This window comes from Jaculus jaculus, chromosome 2, assembly GCF_020740685.1.
Source record: "Jaculus jaculus isolate mJacJac1 chromosome 2, mJacJac1.mat.Y.cur, whole genome shotgun sequence".
NCBI lineage: Eukaryota > Metazoa > Chordata > Mammalia > Rodentia > Dipodidae > Jaculus > Jaculus jaculus.
In genome coordinates, this window is record NC_059103.1 from 98,458,538 (window position 1) to 98,481,126 (window position 22,589).

General features: G+C 42.9%; 1 protein-coding gene and 1 pseudogene across 2 annotated transcripts in view; one reads left to right on the forward strand and one right to left on the reverse strand.

Moving 5' to 3' along the window:
* Tet2 (tet methylcytosine dioxygenase 2) overlaps positions 1 to 22,589 on the reverse strand; it is a 164,485-nt gene that overhangs the window by 77,369 nt on the left and 64,527 nt on the right. The gene's annotated exons all lie outside the window — the stretch shown is intronic.
* Positions 10,175 to 10,989, forward strand: LOC101599385 (annotated as a pseudogene).

The window sequence follows — 22,589 nt, forward strand, 5'->3', positions numbered from 1 at the left end:
TTAAAAGAAAAGAAAGCCAAATGGGAAAATTCAGATTCCCAATACGGATTTCATATTAAACTATCTTGTTACTATGTACCATGCCAAACTTATAGAAAAATCTCCTCCCCATTTCCGGTCCTCTTCCTCTTCCCCCTACCCCACTTCTGGCACAGGGTATGAACCCAGGGCCTTCATTGTGCTAAAGTATATCCTTCTCCATAAACAACTGATCTAAGTTACATTTCTGGAGTTAAAGGTCTAGCTCTGCAGGACAGTCTGGGGGACTGTTTGTCAACCCTGATAACATCTTCATGACATGCTCAGGGCAGAATAAGGATAAAGAAAAGAATAGCAGCAAAGAAAGTATTGTAAACTCAGTCTACAAATTCAAGAAAAACATACTTCTATGAATGTATAAATATCCCATAAGAAAGCTTAGAATTACTTAGGAGTTATCATGAATTCACATGCCATACTGAATGATATATTTAAGATTTGTGTGTGACCAACAGTTTGCCCAACATAGAGAGCTATAGATCTGTTATCATACCTATAACTACATTTGTTAAAAGACACATTAGCTTTTTTGTTTGAAAACAGCTTCAAATTAAGCAGTCAATGATTAAAGTTTAGACTTTTTTCCTAGAACAAAACAAAATTTTTAGGACAAATCAATTGGAATTTTTAAGTATTTACTTATTTGTAAGCAGAATAGGCATCCCAGGGCCTCCAACAGCTGCCAGTGAATTCCAGTTGCATGCATGCGCCACTTTGTGCATCTGGTTTTACATGGGTACTGGGCATTTAAACCAGGTTTTAGGTTTTGCAGGCAAGTGCCTAGACCACTAAACCATCTCTCCAGCCCCAAGTTACATGAATTTTGTCATAACTTGTGGCAAGTCATTGATTTTTATTAGAATATGGAATATGCAATTGTAAATCTGAAACTATACTGAAAATATCACCAACTACCTAAAAATTGAAGTTTCTTTGTGTTTGTTTGTTTGTTTGTTTGTTTTGTTTTGTTTTTTGAGGTAAGGTCTCGCTCTAGCCCAGGCTGACCTGGAATTCATTATGTAGTCTCACGGTGGCTGCCCTACCACAAAACAAAACAAAACAAAACACAACACAACACAACACAAAAAACAAAACAAAACAAAACAAAACAATACAATACAATACAAAGCTCTAAAGCTAGGGCTGGAGAGATGGTGCAACAGTTAAAGGAGCTTTCCTGCAATGCTTGATGCCTTGGGTTTGATTCCTCAGTACCCATGTAAAGCCAGATGCACAAAGTGGCACATGCTTCTAGGATTTGTTTGCATTGGCAACAGACCCTGCCATACCCATTTCCACCTACCCCCCTGCTTGCAAATAAATAAATAAGAATATTTTATAATTATAACAACTTCCATGATTGTAAACAATATCACATAGTAATGCCCTCCCTCCCTCCCAAGAATGTTTTAGAATATTTTAAAAAATTTATTTATTGGGCTGGAGAGATGGTTTAGCGGTTAAGTGCTTGCCTGTGAAGCCTAAGGACCCTGGTTCGAGGCTCGGTTCCCCAGGTCCCACGTTAGCCAGATGCACCAGGGGGCGCACGCGTCTGGAGTTTGTTTGCAGAGGCTGGAAGCCCTGGCGCACCCATTCTCTCTCTCTCCCTCTATCTGTCTATCTCTCTGTGTCTATCGCTCTCAAATAAATAAATAAATAAAATAAGAAAAAATATATTTATTTATTTGAGAGAGGGAAAGAGGCACAGAGAGAGAGGGGAGAGAGAGAGAGAATGTGCATGCCAGGGTCTCCAGCCACTGCTAATGAACTCCAGATGTGTGTGCCCCCTTCTGCATCTGGCTTATGTGGGTCCTGGAGAGTTGCTCCGGGATCCTTTGGCTTTGCAGGCAAACACCTTAACTGCTAAACGATCTCTCCAGCTCCCAAGAATTTTTTTTTAAATTTTTTTTGTTTATTTTATTTATTTGAGAGTGACAGACAGAGAGAGAAAGAGGCAGATAGAGAGAGAATGGGCGCGCCAGGGCCTCCAGCTGCTGAAAACGAACTCCAGACGCGTGCGCCCCCTTGTGCATCTGGCTAAGGTGGGTCCTGGGGAATCAAGCCTCGAACCGGGGTCCCTAGGCTTCACAGGCAAGCACTTAACCACTAAGCCATTTCTCCAGCCCCCAAGAATATTTTTAAAAGACTCAAAAAAGTTCTGGGCTTCACATGATGGTGTATGCCTTTCATCCCAGCAATCAGGAGGCTGAGGAGGAGTACTGTCATGAGTTTGAAGGCCAGCTTGAGAATACATATTGAATTACTCATTAGCCTGGGCTAGAGCAAGACCCTACCTTGGAAAAAAAAAAAATCTGAGCCAGATACAGTGGCACATGGTTTTAATCCCAGCACTTTAAAGGCAGAGTGGGAGGATCGCTGTGAGTTAAGGCCATCCTGAAACTACATATTGAATTATTCCAGGTCAACCTGGACTTGAATGAAACCCCACTTCAGGGGAAAAAAAAAAAAAAACAAAAACAAGCAAACAAACAAAAATTCTGGAACTAACTTAACTTTGAAGAGAGAATGAATAGAAAATGTTTGGGCTCTTATTGAGAAAGTTACTCTAACCACAGATAGAGACTTGGATGTCTTGGTTGTCAAAAATCTATGCAAACTTACTGACTGACAGAATGTTCAAAATTCAATAGTACTATGCAAACAAGGGTTGAGTTAGGATTTCAGAACTGTGAGCCGGGATTGCAGTAAAAATTCTATACTTGGGGCTGGAGAGATGGCTTAGCAGTTAAGCATTTGCCTGTGAAGCCTAAGGACCCCGGTTCGAGGCTCAATTTCCCAGAACCCATGTTAGCCAGATGCACAAGGGGGCGCACGCGTCTAGAGTTCCTTTGCAGTGGCTGGAGGTCCTGGTATGCCCGTTCTCTCTCTGTCCTCTCTTTGCGTTTCTCACTCTGTCTGTTGCTCTCAAATAAATAAAAAATGAAAAAAATTTCTACACTTGATCATAGCCAAAAGGCTAAGAAGTGGTCAATGAAAATTCTAAATAACCTCTTTCCCATGTTTAAATGCTCATTTTGGGGAAAGATGCAGAATGAGGAGAGAAATGGAAACAGTTCACATGCATGCAGCTTTGTAAGCGGCTGCACACAGCCCCACTGAAGCCACTCATTCCTCAACTCTCTAAATGAAATCTTTCCTTCGAGCCACTCTGGCATTTCCAGCTCTGGAAGGCTGCCACAGAGCTACCAATCTTACACATTTAAAAGTGCCTCCTAGCCAGGCGTAGTGGTGGATATGGTGGCACATGCCTTTCATCCAAGCACTGGGGAGGATAGCTGTGAGTTCAAGACCAGCTGAGACTAATCCAGGTCAGCCTGGGCTACAGCAAGAACCTACCTCAAAAAAACAAAAAAAAGTACCTCCTTGGTAATTTAAATTTTAAATGGTTGAAATTGCAACGAACTGTGTACAAACTAAACTAGGGATTTTCATAAACATGGGCCAAATTTGATAAAGCTTTAAATGGTATTTCATTAGTTTTCTAATATATGTATGCTAGGGATTCACATGTAATCATAAGATATTGGAAAGACACTGAAATAATCTATTCTTTTCTACCTAAATGCTACTCAGCTAAAGAAAATTAAATTCTATGAAAAAGTTTGAAGGTTATCTTTTATGAAAGTACCACATCCTGCATCACTATACCAGGCAAACTTCTGGACACACATTCTCAAAGCTAGGTTCAACTTGGTTATTGAGGCCATCGCTGAGTACTGTTAAGTGCTGAAAAGAAAAATAAAACAAATAAAAAACCATGGCACTATTAAGTTTCATCACACTCACATAAAAACGGAACCATGGGGATTCACAAGGTGAACAACTGACCATAAAACCTCAAGTTAGGGCTGGACAGATGGCTTAGCAGTTAAGGCACTTGTCTGTGAAGTCTACAGATCTAGGTTTGATTCCCCTAGTACCCACATAAGACAGATGCAGAAGATGGTGCATGTGTCTGGAGTTCATTTGAAGTGGCTGAAGGCCCTGGCATGCTCATTCTCTCTCAAATAAAATACTGGAAAAAAGCTCAAGTTCAACACCTGCAACTAGCATAATCTTACTATTTTAGTAGCAGTGTTTTGTGGTTAAATGTAATCTCAAAGCCTATTCTACTTCAGTCTGAAAGGCTTCCTCAGCCAGGCGTGGTGGCACATGCCTCTAATCCCAACACTTGGCAGGCAGAGGTAGAAGGAGGGCCATGAGTTTGAGACCAGCCTGAGACTGCAGAGTGAATTCCAAGTCAGTCTAGGCTAGAAGAGACCCTACTTCAAAAAACAAACAAACAAACAAAAAAATCAGTCATCAAAGTTAACAATAAAAAGAAGAGACAGAACAGGACATGGTGGCATATGCCTTCAGTCCCAGCACTTGGGAGGCAGAAGTAGGAGGATCTCTTGTGAGTTTGAGGCCACCCTGAGACTACAGAGTGAGTTTCAAGTCAGCCTGGACTATAATCACACTTTACGTTGCAAAAACAAACAAACAAAAATGAGATGGAGCTGGTGTTCTGACTCACACCTTTAATCCCAGCACTTGGGAGGCAGAGGCAGGAGGGTCACTGTGAGTTGAGGCCACCCTGATATTACATAGTGAATTCCAGGTCAGCCTAGGACAGAGGGAGACCCTACCTCAAAAAATAAACAACACACACACACACACACACACACACACACACACACACACGAGAGCATAGTCTTCATTGTGAGTATGGGTACACTGATCTCTCTATCATTTGACTCATGGCATGGCTTGAACATTCTGAAATTTCTCATGTCTCAGGGCAGATGAAGCACTTGTGGGAAAATAATTTTATTCTTTGGATCCTCACAAAGTAATCTTAGGAATAATCAAGGTAACTAGCTCAGGCCACTGTGGTGGTACATGCCTTTAATCCCAGCAACTGGGAGGCAAAGGTAAGAGGATCGCTGTGAGTTTGAGGCCAGCCTTGGACTACAGAGTGAGTTCCAGGTCACCCTGGGCTACAGTAAGACCCTACCATGAAAAAAACAAACAACAAAACCAGCCTAGGAATGATCAGTGTAGACATAATTGGTCCTTACTGTTACCCTGTTCTTTCACAAGCTTCTAACACTAGCATGCTTGAAGGTGGACATTAGTGACTTAGCTGGGATCAAGGTGCATTAAATCCTTTCTTCCATTCACCGAGGAGTCATAAGGAAGGCTTGGTGTTTCAGCTTAGTGACAGCAGTAAATTAAATGGGTTACTCTAAGCATTAAGCATGTAAAAGACAGATGGGACAATTCTGGTCCCTGAACAGTCCCTCTATACACCTGCCTGCATGGACTCTCTCCAGCAATCTCTTTCAAGGCTGGATTAAAATTTTACCTCCAGGGCCTTTGGTTTTCCACCAGAAATAGATGGTAAGACCCTATTGCTAAAGACTCCACATACTTGGGCTGCAAGGTCACTAAAAAATCCTGCTGGAACTGAGCTGACAACCTCCTCCATGTAGACCAGCTGATAGAACGCTGGAAGAAGTCATTCTGCATGCAGTTCAATGGGAGAGAGAGAAATAGCCAGTGAAGATACTCAACAGTGGACACTGCAAGCCTTATATTTGGCCAGCCAGGCCAAATGAGCCAGTGTGTGCAATAGTGGCGCATCTGTCATAGTGGAAACCAACTGCCCTCTAATTGGACTAGAGGCCCACTCCATGGGAGGGAACACATCCCTGATACTGAAAACTTAAAACAGGGGTAGTTATGAGCCCTAGGGGTGTACTATCTGCTGCTGTCTGGCTAAATGCATATACTATGACCACCAAACTGCACAATAAGCACTTCTCTTAATGTTCATACCCTTATATTAATGCTACTCTCACTTTTGGTGGAGAACCTCTTTTCAGATGGCAGTGACCTTGGATGACTCAGAAGGCATCATGGTGCTAGAAAGAAGTGACAGAGGAGTACTCAGCACTGCAATATCTCTGTCACACCTTCCAAGGCTCAGGATCTATCATGGAAGAGGTGGCAGCAAGAATGTAAGAGCCAGAGGATGGGTAGGACTCCTTACAACATGCTCCCCCAGACACAAAATGGCCTGGATATCCATGACCTCACAGTGCCTGACACTACCTACACAAGACCATAATGATAGAAGGAAAAGATGATGACATCAAAATAAAAGAAAGGCTGATTGACAGGGGGAAGGAATATGATGGAGAATGAAGTTTCAAAGGGGAAAGTGGGGAGGAGGGAGGAAATTACCATGGAATATTGTTTACAATCATGGAAGTTGTTAATAAAATAATAATAATGATAATAAATTTCACCTCCAGGCACTAGGGAGACTCAGTGGATACAGCACTTCTGTGTCACCACGAGGAGCTGAGTTCAGAGACTCGGGATTCACATAAATGCCTGGTGGCCTGCCTGTAGTCCCAGTGCTCAGGAGGAAGAGACAGGTGGATCCTTGGGACAAGCAGGCTAGCTACAACTGAATTGGTGAGCTGTGGATACAAGTGAGTTCTTGCCTCAGTAAATAAGGTAGAGTGATGGAGGAAGTCTCTTCACATCACTCTGACCTCCACAAACACACACATGTACACCACACACATACATATGCTCCTCCGTGTGCAGCCTTTCCACCAGCTCCAGGGGCTGTCCCCTTCTTCCAGAATCTGGTGTTTAGGTTTGTGTGTGGTGGCACCCTCGCCGCAGTGACATCCTGTTGGGAGTTTCCCTATCATCTCTTCTAGTCAGTGTTCCTCAGCCTCTCACTCTGCTTGTCCCTTAAATGCAGGGGGCTCAAGGTTCTGTCTAGAGTCCTCTTCTCTTAGACTTCATCTATTTATAATCAAAATAGTTAACTATGTTCAAGGTAGTGTTCTGGGTTTAAAAATGAGAGGCTGATAGGCCAATTTCCTTCATTAGTTAAGATTTTGTAGACTAAGAAACACCTTAATTTCAGGATAATAAATTCTATTATAAATTCAGGAGAATAAATTCTCTGAAGAAATAAACCTGAGTGAGGGACGAGGGAAGCTAAACTAGGATTATTTAGAAATAATAGTAAAGGATATATTCTCTGAGCCACTGATGTTTATCTGAATTAAATGAAAAAGCCAGGGATGAGAGCTGGGGGAAGATGTTCCACAGAAATTCTAATAGTACTGGTGGTGAAATTAGCTTGGAATGTTTGAGGAAGAAACCAGACTGCTCAGTTCCTGATGACCAAGAGAAGGAATGATTTTAAGATGTGACTAGAGGGCTGGAGAGATGGCTTAGTGGTTAAGTGCTTGCCTGTGAAGCCTAAGGACCCTGGTTCGAGGCTCGGTTCCCCAGGTCCCACGTTAGCCAGATGCACAAGGGGGCGCACGCGTCTGGAGTTCGTTTGCAGTGGCTGGAAGCCCTGGCGCGCCCATTCTCTCTCTCTCTCTCCATCTGTCTTTCTCTCTATGTCTGTCGCTCTCAAATAAATAAAAAATGAACAAAAAAAAATTAAAAAAAAAAAGATGTGACTAGAGATACATAACGGCTGGGCAGGGCTAAGTTGTTGAGATCATTAAGTCAAAAGGGAGGCTACCACACAGAAAAACACATGATCTGACCCCCCACCCCCATCACACTGGAGATCGTACCCAGGTCCTCATGAATGCTAGTCAAACACTCTACCATTTACTCTCATTCCTGCTCTGGACTTTTTTTCCCCCTTTTTCTTTTGGGTTTTTGAGGTAGGCTAACCTGCAATTCACTATGTAGTCTTGGGCTGACCTCAAACTCACTGCAATCCCCCTACCTCTGCCTCCCGATTACTATAATTAAAGGCTGCTCTGGACTTTAAGAAGGCCACCCTAGGAGACGAGGGACATATCTCAGCGGTACAGTATGTACTTGGTATAAGCAGCAGTAGTTCTATGTCGAAGCATCACTGGAAAACAAATAATAAATTGAAAGTCACCATACTAGTTGAAGAGAGAAAGAATTACAAGCCTGGAGGGACCACAAAAGAGATGCAGGCAAGTGGAGAGGTTGAGGCAGAAACAACTTGGTAATAGATTGGATAGAGGTCATGAAAAAGGAAAAAAAAAAACACCATCATAATACTGAGTTTTGGACTTGAATAGCAGGTTAATGATAATGTCTCTTATTTACTGGGCCAAAGGTGGAGAAACACAGGACCACTGTGAAAACAGACTTCTGTTCTAAATGTGCTTGGCTTGAAATGCACATTTAAATCTAAGGGGGAAGTTGGACATGGTGGCCCATATATAAAATGCCAGCACTTGGGAGGCTGAAGTAGGAGGATCACTATGAATCTGAGGATATAGCCTGGGTGAGAATGAGACCCTGATTCAAAAACAAACAAACAAACTCCAAGTGGGTCATTCAGGCAGACAGTCAGGTATACAAGTCAAGGACCTAATACCTGGATAAAAGAAGAAAACATCATGAAACTAGCCAAAGGCTGAGCTAAAAAAAAAAAAAAAAAATCCTATTTCAAAGAGACAGAATAGGGCTGGATAACTTAGTGATTAGAGTGCTTGCCTGCAAAGCCTAATGACTGCAATTACATAAAGCCAGATGCACAAAGTGGTCTATGCATTTGGAGTTCATTTGCAGTGGCTGGAGGACTTGGTGTGCCTATTCTTTCTCTGTCTCTATTTCCCTCTGCTTGTAAATAAATAGGGCTGGACAGATGGCTTAGTGATTAAGGTGTTTGCCTGCAAAGCCAAAGGACCCAGGTCCAATTCCCCAGGACTCACGTAAACTAGACGCACAAAATGACACTTGTGCCTGGAGTTCCTTTTGCAGTGGCTGGATGCCCTGGCATGCCCATTCACTCTCTCTCTCCTCCTCCTCTCTGCCTGTCTCTCAAATAAATAAATCAAATATTTTAATATAAATAAATAGTTTATTTTTTTAAGCGGGCTGGAAAGATGGCTTAACAGTTAATTAAGTTGCTTGCTAGCAAAGCCAAAGGACCCAGGTTCAATTCACCAGTACTCACATAAAGCCATGTGCACAGGTGACACATGCATCTTGAGTTTGTCTGCAGTGGCTAGAGGCCCTGGTGTGCCCATTCTCTCTCTTTCTCCACTATATAAAGTGGTCTCTTTCTCTCTCCAATAAATAAATGAATAAAATATATATTTTTATTATAATTTTTAAATTATATATATATTTTTTAAAGGTGCAAACATCCTTTATTCGTTGCAACAGTAAATGGAGAGAGGTGGGAACGAGTCAGCAATTGTTCCTTGCTCGGCGACCCCAGACCAGCCGCACTGGAGAGGTAAAATATATTTTTTTAAATGGAGAAAGAAGAGTCAGTGAAGTGACTCAAGACACAGCCAGAGAGATGTGAATCAGCTGCTGGAGGATGTCTTTTGTATGCACAAATTCAAGTATCATGCCACTCTTGGATGTCTACTTCTTTTTAACTCAGATTTCCAGTCCTCTCCTAGTCACCTATTCCTGAATATGCTATAAGCACATCATATACACAAGCCAAATCCATTTTCTTTACCTCAAACTTCTCTTCAATATTTCCTAGCAGGAGGAAGGATCTTATCAGATATTCAGGTTTCCAGCCTGACACTCCAGCAGATATCGGTTATCTGCAAATGTGTTGGGTGGCACAGCTATCTCTGAACACATGTAGCCCAAATACCTGACAAAATTACTCGGATGTTTACTTCTTTTTTCTTTGTTACAAACATCCCATTAGTTACCACACACTGTTGGTTCTAGCTCTTCCTTTCTATGGAACCCCTTAGCATAATGGGAAGTCATGTTTCAATTTTTCTTAAACTTTGGGGTTACCTTAGCATGAATTTCTACTCCTCTTCTTGTGTCCATTAAGAAACACATGGGAGCCGGGCATGGTGGTGCACGCCTTTAATCACAGCACTCAGGAGGCAGAGATAGGAGGATTGCCGTGAGTTCGAGGCCACCCTGAGACTACATAGTGAATTTCAGGTCAGCCTGAGCCAGAGTGAGACCCTACCACGAAAAACCAAAAAAAAAAAAGAAAAAGAAAAAAAAGAAACACACGGGGTGCGGGGCCTGTGGGCCGTGGCGCCCGTGTGGCCGCAGCGTGGCCCCGGCGGGGAGGCCCCAAGCCTGGCGGAGGCCGGTGTGTGCTCAGCCTATGCAGCACCGCTGGACAAGAGCACCAAATCTCCCCATAGCCGCGGGAGACATTTCCACCTTTCAATCCTTCGTCTTTCTTGGGGGACAGCTGACCCTTGGCCCTGGATGTCCTTTTGTGTCCGAAGTACTACAGTACAGCTCTGGAAGCATCATCCTTACTTCTTGTTTTTTTTGTTGTTGTTTGTTTGTTTGTTTGTTTTCGGGTATGGTCTCACTCTAGCCCAGGCGGACCTGGAATTCACTATGGAGTCTCAGGGTGGCCTCGAACTCATGGCTATCCTCCTACCTCTGCTCTCCCGAGTGTTGGGATTAAAGGCGTTCGCAACCACGCCTGGACATGGGCCTGACTTTTAACTGGGGAGCTTTACTCAGATGATCTGCTGTCAAGGGTTCCTGCGATCTCTGTGTCTGCCTCTATTTTTTCGGAGTTATGTGGACACTGATTTATGATACTATTTATGCCCATCAGGACAAAAAAGGGTGACGCTCTGATTGGTCTGAAGTCCAGGGTGTTGCTGTTCAAAGAGAACACCAAGCAGTGGCTCAGTGGCTTCGGTGTCGCCATGCAGGGGCTCTGAGCCTGGTGGGCATGACTGCCGCCTACTACACTGCTCTGGTAGGGGTAGGAGCCCGCCTGGCTCACCAGATTTACACCTAGACATCAACAGACCTGAGGACTGCTGGGATAAATTCACCTCTAACTGAACAATAGGAATACTCATGTTTTTAGGAATTGTGCTTGGGAATTCATGGAAAGAGAAGACATATAAAACCGGGGAGGGGGAGGGGGATGAAGACAGAATAGAAAGCTAGCAGATAAGACAGGCATGATGGTACACACTTTAACCCCAGCAGTGAGGAGGTGGAGGTAGGAGAATCATGAATTCAAGACCAGCCTAACAACCTGTCAAAAAAAAAAAAAAAAAGGGTGGGGGTGGTATAATTAAATCAGTTTTTACAGAGTTATGAAACCAGATTTTTATAAAGCCTAAAGATGGCCTTGAACTCACTTGTGATCCTCCTACCTCAGCTTCCCAAGTGCTAGGATTAAAGGTGTGTGCCACCATGCCAGCTACTGTTAGGATTTTAATTCATCTATTTCCTAGCAAGGTCACCAAAACAAGGGACTTATGGATTTGAGTTGACCTTGAGTTAATACATCCTTCTATCTAGTATAATTCTCATGTGAAGTTTTGGGAGTCATAGACTTTTAGCACTTTAAATAAACTTGATGTGTATCTCATCTAAATGAATGTCATTTTAGGAAACAGAACTTTGTTTCCTGTGTTGAATTAAGGCTGAATCTCATGTGAGAAGCTATGGTGTGTTCTTTATTGTGATCTTGACTTCAGTGAGTCAAGATCACAATAAATTGAGTAAGCCATTCTGGGCTTTAATGTTTTAGAAGAAATTAAATAAGTGCATAAAATTTTTACCTGTTCTACCAACGCACTCCCCCCAAAAGAAAGAAAGAAAGAAAGAAAGAAAGAAAGAAAGAAAGAAAGAAAGAAAGAAAGAAAGACAGACAGACATGGGGCCAGATGTGGTGGCTCACACCTTTAATCCCAGCATTTGGGAGGCATAGGTTGGAGTATCACTGTGAGTTCAAGGCCATTCTGAGACTACATAATGAATTCCAGGTCAGCCTGAGCTAGAGTGAGACCCTACCTCAAAAACAAAACAAAACAAACAAACAAAAATCAAGCTGGGTGTAGTGGTACATGCCTTTAATCCCAGCAGAGGTATCCAGGCCATCCTGACCTGAGACTACATAATGAATTCCAAGTCAGCCTGGGCTAGAGTGATACCCTACCTCAAAAAAGAAAGGAAGGAAGGAGGGAGAGGGGCAACTAGGCAGGCAGGAAGGGAAAAAGAAAAACATCAGGCCTGGTGTGGTGGTGCACACCTTTAAGCCCAGCACTCAGGAGGCAGAGGTAAGGAGAACTGCCATGAGTTCGAGGCCACCCTGAGACTCCATAATGAATTTCAGGTCAGCCTGGGCTAGAGTGAGACCCTACCTCGAAACCCCCCTCCAAAAAAAAAAAAGAAAAAGAAAAAAAAAAGAAAAACATCAGGCTGGGGAGATGTATTTTTTAAGATGCTTGCCTGCAAACCCTAATGATTGAGGTTTGATTCCATAGTCCCTGCATAAAGCTAGATTCAGGGTAGTGCAGGCATCTGGAGTTCTTTGTAGTGTTCAAAGTCCCTGGCATGCCTATTTGCTCATTATCTTCTTCCTCCCTTTCTCTCTACTTGCAAATAATTAAATATTTTTAAAAAGAGAGGGAGGGTATTACAATGGGATATTTTTATTATCATGGAAAAATGTTAATAAAAATTGAGAAAAAATAAAATAAAAAGAGAAACACATACACATAAAAATGCAAGACAAATTCCCCCCCCACACACACACACACAAACCAATGTGGCTAGGTACTATTTTAGTTAAACTAAAACTACTGGAAATGCTTCATGGAGACATGAATCAACAGGCAGTAAATATTTAGGCTGCTTGGCCTTTGATATAAATCCAGCCAACTAGAAAATGCAAAGGTCCAGGTGTTGTGCTCACCCCTTTAATCCTAGCACTCAGGAGGGAGGCAGAGGTAGGAGGAATGCTGTGAGTTCGAGGCCACCCTGAGACTACAGTGAATTCCAGGTCAGCCTGGCCTACAGTGAGAACCTACCTCGAAAAACAAAAACAAAAACAGAAAAACAACAACAAAAAGTAAAGATCCAAAGACAATGTGGACTATGTGTAGACTTACACTGTCTTCAGTGTGCCTAAGAGCAGAAATCTTGGATTTCTTTCCTATTTGGCCGAGGACTCATTTTATTTTATTTTATTCTGGTTTTTTGAGGTAAGGTCTTATTGTAGCCCAGGCTGACCTGGAATTCTCTATGTAGTCTCAGGGTGACCTCAAACAGCGATCCTCCTACCTCTGCCTCCCAAGTGCTAGCATTAAAGGCCTGCGCCACCACACCTGGCTTGAGGACTCGTTTTTAATTCAGAACCCTGTTATATTCAACTCATCTCAGAGCAAATTCAAACTTAAGCTATTGTTAACCAGGCTGCAGTTTAGTGATACTAATTGAATAAATCCTAACTGGAATAAGCACCAATGATGAATGGACAAAAAAAAAATTCATGTAGACACAACCTACTGTGGGTAGTTTGGCCAGGAGCTGCCCTGATCCAAACAAACACACTAAGCATGAGGCATGTGTGTTTATTTCTGCTGGGCAAGTTGTGAGTTAAACACCAACTGTAAGTTACCACACTCTTGATTGTCTTCTAGCAGATGTTAAAATGTAATAGCTTTGCCCCTTCTTCCTGTTTCCCTGGAAAACACCAACCACTCGTGAATGTGGGTTGTTTTTGCTGACAGCTCCATCCTTTGGTGGATGGGGACAGTTTTAATTGGTACCAAGTGTCCTGCTGTTTCCTCTTTGTCATGGCAGGTCACCATGTCAGAAAAGCAGGAAGACACCAAACAAGGGCATTCCTGCTAAATTACTCACAAATGCTGAGATTAATTGGAAACACTACCTGCTTGCTTGGTCCCGTGCTGATGTGAGGCCTGCTCCTCCTCTACTTGTCACGGTGCTCGAGGACCAAATGATGATGCCCTCCTTAGCTTTTTAAGAATGATGCATTTTAAAATCAATAAAGTTTTTCAGTGTCCCTCATTCCTCTGCTTAAAGGCAAGAAAATTAGAAATTTTTTTTAAAAAGTGGAGAGGAAAATAATCCACCAGAGATTTCCCAATTTGCAAAACTGGCTCCTCAGGACTAAAAATACAGTCTGGATGATTATGCTGGGGAGTCCTACTCAATGTTCAACATTTAGATATTGACCAGTGGACATTTTTTCATCAAAGCAGAGCATATTAAAATATTCTAGCCAAGTGTGGTGGCGCACACCGTTAGTCCCAGCACTCGGGAGGCAGAGGTAGGAGGATCGCTGTGAATTCAAGGCCACCCTGAGACTCCATAGTGAATTCCAGGTCAGCCTGGGCTAGAGTGAGACCCTACCTTGAAAAAACAAAAAGAAAAAAAAAGTTCTAAATTAGAGTTGGAGAGATGGCTTAGAGGTTAAGGCAATTTGCCTGTTAAACTTAAGGAGTCAGGGGACTGGAGAGATGGCTTAGTGGTTAAGTGCTTGGCTGTGAAGCCTAAGTACCCAGGTTCAAGGCTCGATTCCCCAGGACCCATTTTAGCCAGAGGCACAAGGGGGCGTACGTGTCTGGAGGTTGTTTGCAGTGTAGCGCGCCCGTTCTCATTCTCTCTCTCTGTCACTCTCAAATAAATAAATTAAAATTTAAAAAAAAAAAAAAAACACAAGGAGTCAGGTTCGATTCCACAGCACCCATGTAAGCCAGATGCACCCAGGGCACTTGTGTCTGAAGTTTGTTTACAGTGGCTAGAGGCCCTGGTGTACCCATTGTTTCTCTATCTGCCTCTTCCTCTCTCAAATAAATAAATAAATAAAACTTAAAACAAAATGTTCTAAATTAGCATCTGGTGTGGTGGCTAGCACTTGGGAGGCAGAGGTAGAAGGATCTCTGTGACTTTGAGGCCAGCCTGGAAGTACAGATTGAGTTCCAGGTCAGCAAGACCCTACCTCAAAAAAAAAACAAGGATAAAAGCCGGGAGTGGTAGAGCATGCCTTTAATCACATCACTCGGGAGGCAGAGATAGGAGGATCGCCATGAGTTCAAGGCCACCCTGAGACTCTATAGTGAATTCCAGGTCAGCCTGGGCTAGAGTGAGACCCTACCTCGAAAAAAAAAAAAAATTACAAAAGAATAATAAAATATTCTAAGTTTAGGTGGGAAACCACTGAAGTCTTTCCAGCTACGGCATCAGAGAAGTACAGAGCTGCCTCGGGAACAGTCATTTCAGTTCCTTTTTCTGTCCTTAGTACAGCCATGGGGCGGAAGCCATGGCCTAAACCAAGCTTACTAACTTTGAAAGCTTTCAGACTTCCTTTTTTCCTCCTTCAGCAGACCACGGCTGCTATGTGATGCACACCCATATCCCGATGTGCTGCACATCTCAGCAATACAGTTTTCTTTACTGACCCTCTATTGTGAGTTCTCTTTCTTCTTTTCTCTTCTAACGAGGACCTTTAATATTTCTGTTAAACCCATTTCTTATTAACTAAGTTTACTATTATCCAAACAAGAAACACACTGACAAATTGAATTTCCACACACATTCATTTCTAAGCTTTGAAAAATCACAGGAAAACTATTGGTCCCTAATCTTGGAAAAATTTAAGTAAACTTTCCAGATTATTGCTGGGCGTGGTGGCACATGCCTTTAATCTCAGCACTCCGAAGGCAGAGGTAGGAGGATCACCATGAGTTCGAGGTCACCCTGAGACTCTATAGTGAATTCCAGGTCAGCCTGGGCCAGAGTGAGACCCTACCTCAAAAAAAAAAAAAAAAAAAAAAAATCAAAAAAAAATACAGATTCTTTATAAATCACCACATGTTCTTGTCTAAAATCTTTATCATTTTCAGTTTTTTAATTCTATAGCATCATTTGAAAAGTTCAGCTTAAATTTGAAATTTACTCCAAACTGGACATGGTGGAGCACCTTTAATCACAGCACTCGAGGCAGAAATAGAAGGATCAAGGCCACCCTGAGACTACATAGTGAATTCCAGGTCAGCCTGGGCTAGACTGAGATCCTACCTCAAAAGAACAAACAAACAAACAAAAAAGAAAAACAGCCAGGAGTGGTGGCACATGCCTTTAATCCTAGCACTCGGGAGGCAGAGGTAGAAGGATGGCTGTGAGTTCAAGGCCACCCTGAGACTACATGGTTAATTCCAGGTCAGCCTGAGCCAGAGTGAGACCCTACCTCGAACAACCTCCCCCCCAAAAAAAAAACCTTTATGGAGTCAGTGCTCATTGTGCCCATTAATAAAATTAAGACACACAAAAGTAGAAATATTACAAACATATACAAACTCTCTATGGAATAATTAAAGTGATTTAAGAAAAATAAAAATTTAAAAAAAAAAGGCCAGGGGTGGTGGCGCACACCTTTAATCCCAGCACTCAGGTGGCAGAGGTAGGAGGATTGCTGTGAGTTCAAGGCCACCCTGAGATTACAGAGTGAATTCCAGATCAGCCTGGGCTATTGAGACCCTAACTTGAAAAAAAAAAAAAATTCAGCAATATCCTATATTAGCACTCAAGCGCTAGGGGATGGTGCTAGCTGACAAATATAAAAAGGAAAATACAGAGGAGGGGCTAAAGAGATGGTTCAGTAGTTAAAAAGAGACTTTCCTACACAGCCTGCTGGCCTGGGTTCAATTCCCTGATGCAAAAAGTGGCACTGGCACGCTGGAGAGCTGTCTCTGTGGTTAAAAGTGTTTGCTTGCAAAACCTGGTAGCCTGGATTTGATTCCCCAGTACCCACGTAAAGCCAGATACATGAAGAGGCTCATGTGTCTGGAGGTCGTTGGCAGTGGCTAGAAACCCTGGTATACCCATAGACTCTCTCTCTCTCTCTCTCTCTCAATAAATAAATAAAATAAGTTCTTTTTAAGACACTAATAAACCAGGGATAGTGGCACACACCTTTAATCCCAGCACTAGGGAGGCAGAGGTAGGGGTCACCTTGAGTTCAAGGCCCCCTGAGACTACATAGAGAATTCCAGGTCAGCCTGAGCTAGAGTAAGACCCTACCCTGATAAACCAACAAACAAATAAACAAACAAAACAAACCTACAGAGGGCGAGAGATATGGCTCAGTGGCTAAAAGTACTTGTTTACAAAGCCTGAAGGCCTGGACCATCACCCAGTATCCACAGAAAGCCAGATGCACTAAGAGTCTGGAGTTCTTTGCAGTGGCAGGAAGCCCTCATGCAGCCACTCTTTGCCTTTCTGTTTCTCTCTCAAATAAATATTTTTTAAATAAATAAATAAAAATGGATGAATTCACTTATGAATACTGCTAACAGTCTATTCAGTATCTCTCTTCTAATGCCAACCATAGAATGCTACAAAAGAACAGATAAAAAAACACCCTGCTAACTTCACCACCCTTATTTAGAGGACAGGAGTTGGAGCAGATGCAGGAGATAATAAGAAATGGAAGGGAAGGCTCAGGGTCTAATGTGGAAGAGGTGGCAGAAAGAATTAAGAGCCAGAGGAAGGGTAGGACTCCTTACAACGTGCTCCCCCACCCCCACAAAATGGCCTGAATATCCATGACCTCACAGTGCCTGACACAACTTACACAAGACCATTATAATAGGAGGAAAGGATCATGACATCAAAATAAAAGACAGACTGATTGAGATGGGGAGGGGATATGATGGAGAGTGGAGTTTAAAAGGGGAAAGTGGGGGCTGGAGAGATGGCTTAGCGGTTAAGTGCTTGCCTGTGAAGCCTAAGGACCCCGGTTCGAGGCTCGGTTCCCCAGGTCCCACGTTAGCCAGATGCACAAGGGGGCGCACGCGTCTGGAGTTCGTTTGCAGAGGCTGGAAGCCCTGGCGCGCCCATTCTCTCTCTCTCCCTCTATCTGTCTTTCTCTCTGTGTCTGTCGCTCTCAAATAAAAAAAATTAAAAAATAAAAATAAAAAATAAAGAAAATAAAATAAAGAAAAACATGGAAGGGGCGGGAAGGAGCGGACAGCAGGAGAGGAGGAAAGGAGAGGGGAGAGGAGCAATGTTGTGATATCACTGGAGGCACACTCTTGTGGTCTGCTCACGCTGATATGGGAAGCTGCTTCCCAGCCAAGGGGGTCCTCTCTTCCTGTACAGATGCAAGGACAGAGAAGGGGGCGGGAGGCTTTGGAGAAATGGATATGCAGCAACTTTCTGTGGACATCAGGATCTAACCTGGCTTCTCTTGCTGCCAGGACTCATTTAGATCAGGGTGCTACTCTTCAGCAGGGCGGGGTGAAAGGCCAGAGTAACAACAATGAAGCCTAGTGTGCTGATGCACTCAGGAGGTGCAGGATTGCCATGAGTTCGAGGCCAGCCTGGGACTAGAGTGAGGTCCAGGTCAGCCTGGGCTAGAATGAGACCGTACCTCAGAGGAAACAAGAACAAACAGCAACATAAAATAATTCAATTAAAAAAAACACGTGTAAGCACATTCTGCACCTAGACTAAAAATATGAACAAGTAAAGAAAAATACAGACAGAGCAGCAGCAGCAGGAACTGACCTCTTAAGCAGGGGATGGCTTTTCAGTGATAATTGCTCTAAATGCCCTCATCAAGCAAATGCCCTGAACATCCTGAGATTCTACTGGATGGCTGTTGAGTGTAGCTGACTCTGCCTTCCTTCCAGGATGTGCCAAGAGGGAGAAAAACAAACTGACAATTTATCTTTGGCATTCAAACCTTAAGCAACACAAGACCACTGCTGTGACCCTAAAAGCGGTGAGAATTTGTCCCCATGAGCATGGAAAAACCTCAAGATGTGCAGCAGGATGTCGCTGTTACTCAGTTCTCTTTCTTGAGACACAGAGCACATTACTATGAGTTCCCAGCCTGGACCACACTAACCTTGAACTCCCAGAGATCCTCCTGACTCATCCTTCTGATTGCTAGGATTACACACATGCACCATCACACCAGACTTCAAGTCTGACCTTTTTTTTTGTTGTTTGGTTTTCGAGGTAAGGTCTCACTCTAGCCCAGGCTGACCTGGAATTCTATGGAGTCTCAGGGTGGCCTCGAACTCACAGTGATCCTCCTACCTCTGCCTCCTGCGTGCTGGGATTAAAGGTGTGTGCCACCATGCCCGGCAAGTCTGACATTTTGACAGAATATCAGGTCTCACAGAGTGTCTCTTCTACTAGGCCCCTTGGATATAGTTCCATTAATTTGTTAGAGTGGCTTGCAGATTTCAGAGAGAACCATTTGTGAGCTTCCATACAGAAAATGGCACAAGATCTTGTAGCAGGTGAGGTATGGGAGAAGGAGCTGGGAGCTTTCTTACCTTCTTCAGAAGCCCCACTGCAGGATCTCTGCCTTCAGCTGTAGGAAACCCTAGCACAGTCCCCTGTGTGGGGTTTAAGAGAAATAGAATGCTAAGGGCCTGGGTGGAGACATCCCAGAAGGCCTATCTGCTTCAGCATTCTTCCTAGCCTCGCCCCCTTCCCCAGGGCATGAAGGGCAACATTCCTCAGGAAAGTAAAGTTTCTGTGCCCCACCTTGTGGGAATGAACTCTACTTTCTAAGGTCTGTATTGGGGTGGAGTAGAAGATGAAAACCAGTATACATCTATCTCATAATATCCAATATTTTTGGTGGGAAAATAAAAGTTCAATCAGAAGAAAAAAATGAATGCATCACTCAACAGCAAAAGAACATGTTTAGGAATAGTTTATTTAAGCCAGGTGTGGTGATACATGCCTTTAATCACAGCATTGGGAAGCAGAGGTAGCAGGAACACAGTGAGTTGAAGGCTACCCTGAGACTACCTAGACTACTTAGTGAATTTCCAGATCAGCCTGGGCTAGAGCAAGACCCTACCAACAACAACAAAAAGAAAGAAAGAAAGAAAGAAAGAAAGAAAGAAAGAAAGAAAGAAAGAAAGAAAGAAAGAAAGAAAACAAGGAAATTATTTAGTACTCTAAAAATTAATCAGAAATGTAATGTGTCATCCTGTCAAGTTTGGGGGCTGGATATGTAACAATTTGATAGAACACTCATGTAATAGCTGGGAACCCTTGGGTTTAATCCCAAGCAACAACATACACACAAACACCCACACATTCTTAGGCAGTCTTTAAATCACATGAATGCAAGTTTGAAAACTGAAAAACAAGAAGGAAATTAAAGAAAATTATGTTATTCCACAAAGAATTACAGCATTCTTAGAAGAAGCAAAACAAGTAGAACACTTCAAATACTAAAACAGTAAACATGGAGTTAAGGGGGAAAGGGTCATTAAGGTCAAAACTAGAGTAGCACTGATTTGGAGTATTCAAATGGATTCTGGAGGCTCATCTAGTCAGATCTCAGATAGGCCCACACATAAACCTCTGAACTGGGCTGTGGAGATCCTATACTGCCATGAATATTTGGAATATTCATTTCTGTTGATTTGCACTCCTGTCCCTTTAAAAATATATATATTCATTTATTTGAGAGAGAAAGAGGGGGAGAGAGAGAGAGAAAGAGCATGCCAGGGCCTCCAGCCACTGTAGATGAAGTCCAGCTGCATGGGGCCCTCTTGTGCATCTGGTTTACATAGGTCCTGGAGAAATGAACTGGGATCCTTTGGCTTTGCAGGCAAACACCATAACCACTAAATTATCTCTCCAGCCCACCCCATCACCCTCCATGCTCATCCCAAACTCAAGATCTTAAGCGTAGGTGTTTGTGGTCCAAGCCTATAATCCCAGCACTCAGGAGGCTGTTTGGGTTTAAGAGTGGGGTAATAAGGACCAGGCGGGGTGGTGCACACCTTTAATCCCAGCACTTGGGAGGCAGAGGTAGGAGGATCGCCTAGAGTTCTTGGCCACCCTGAGACCACATGGTGAATTCCAGGTCAGCCTGGGCTAGAGTGAGACCCTACCTTGAAAAATAAAAAAAAAAATAAAAAAAAAAAGAGTCGGGGAATAAGAATGAATATCCACCTGAGTACTGGGATTACAAGTATGTGCCACCCCTTCCCCAGCCCACTAATCCTTTTCTTAAAAAAAAAAAAAAAAGAAAAGAAAAGAAAAGAAAAGAAAAACAGAAAGCAAGCTGTGTGTGGTGGCACACATCTTTAATCCTAGCATTTGGGAGGCAGAGGTGGTGGAGGAGAGTTGGAGGCCAGCCTAAAATTACACAGTGAATCCAGGACAACTTGGGCTAGAGGAGGACCTGACCTTGAAAAACCGAAAAAAAAAAGAAAGAAAAAAGGAAAAAAGGCCAGGGGTGGTGGCAGTGCCTTTAATCCTAGCCCTAGGGAGGCAGAGGTAGGAGGATGGCTGTGAGTTTGAGGCTACCCAGAGACTACATTGTGAATTCCAAGGGCTAGAGCAAGACCCTACCTTAAAAAAAAAAAAAAAAAAAAAGTAGGGCCTGGTGGTCCACACCTTTAATCCCAGCATTTGGGAGGCCCAGGTAGGAGAACTGCTTTGAATTCAAGGCCACCCTGAAGCTACAAAGTGAATTTCAGGTCAGCTTAGACTAGAGTGAGACTCTACCTTGAAAAAACTAAACAAATATAACAAAACAAAAAAGGAAAAGGAAAAGAGATAGCATGCTGGTGCAGGACTTTAATCCCAGGACTCAGGAGGCAGAGGTAGGTAGGAGGATCGCTGTGAATTCAAGGTCAGACTGAGACTACATACTGAATTCCAGGATCAGCTTGTTTAAAAACAAACAAAAATAAATAAATAAAGGGAAAAATACTGGGTATTAACTAATCGTGACTCCTGACTGAGGGTGTCACAGCTGGCCAAGCCCCTGGAGGTTTACAGCTATTCAACAGCTGATATCTGGAAAAAGCCTGGGGCACATCTTCAAGATGGCTTCAGTCCGGTTTTCTCAGATAGCTGTACTATTTAGCCTCAAACAAATGCAGTATCTTCACTGCTTTAGAACAGGTTGATTTCATGTTAGGTCAACAAAGCTAAGCAGACTTTTTTTTTTTTTTTTGGTTTCTTTTCCTAAATAACTCTTTGATCAAACAACAAAGCAAAGTAAATATCTGAAAATGGTAATGAACTCAGAACATCACACAAATTAATGGAGACTAATTATAACTTAAGCCCTAAAACCCTTTTATTGCCAAATAAAGTGGAACAAAAAAATAGAGCATTCCAAATCAATGGTATAGGAAAAAGCTGGGTGTGGTGGTCATGCCTACAATCTTAGCATTTGGGAGGTGGAGGAGGAAGATCAGGACTTCAAGGTCATCCTCAGCTATAAACCCTGCTCCATACCAGACTAGGCTATGTGAGACCTTATTTTTAAAAAGTTTAAGGAGCCCTTGGGAGGCCGAGGTAGGAGGGAGGATTGTAGTGAATTTGAGGCCAGCCTGGGACTATAGTGAATTCCAGGTCAGCCTGGTCTAGACTGAACCCTATCTGGGATGTGTTTGTGTGTGTAGGTGTGGTGGGGGTAAGGGGGGTTGTTTACTCTTCCTACAGTGAAACATTTATATTCATCAATACAACCGGAATGTGCATATTGGCTGCCATCCTAGAGGCTCAAACTGGCCAAACACATAGAACTCAACTGTAACAAATTTAATTGTGGTAGGATACTTTCGTGAGGCAAAGGGTATCAATGAGTCCACATTTGTTAATTACAAGTAAGCTTATTTGATGGTCAAGCTCTGAAATAATGTAACTCTGTAGAGGGAAATGTTCCAATGCTCTAGTCCCCACACCCCCTCGCAACAAAGGGCAGGTCTGTATCTATTTCAAGAAGTGGAAAG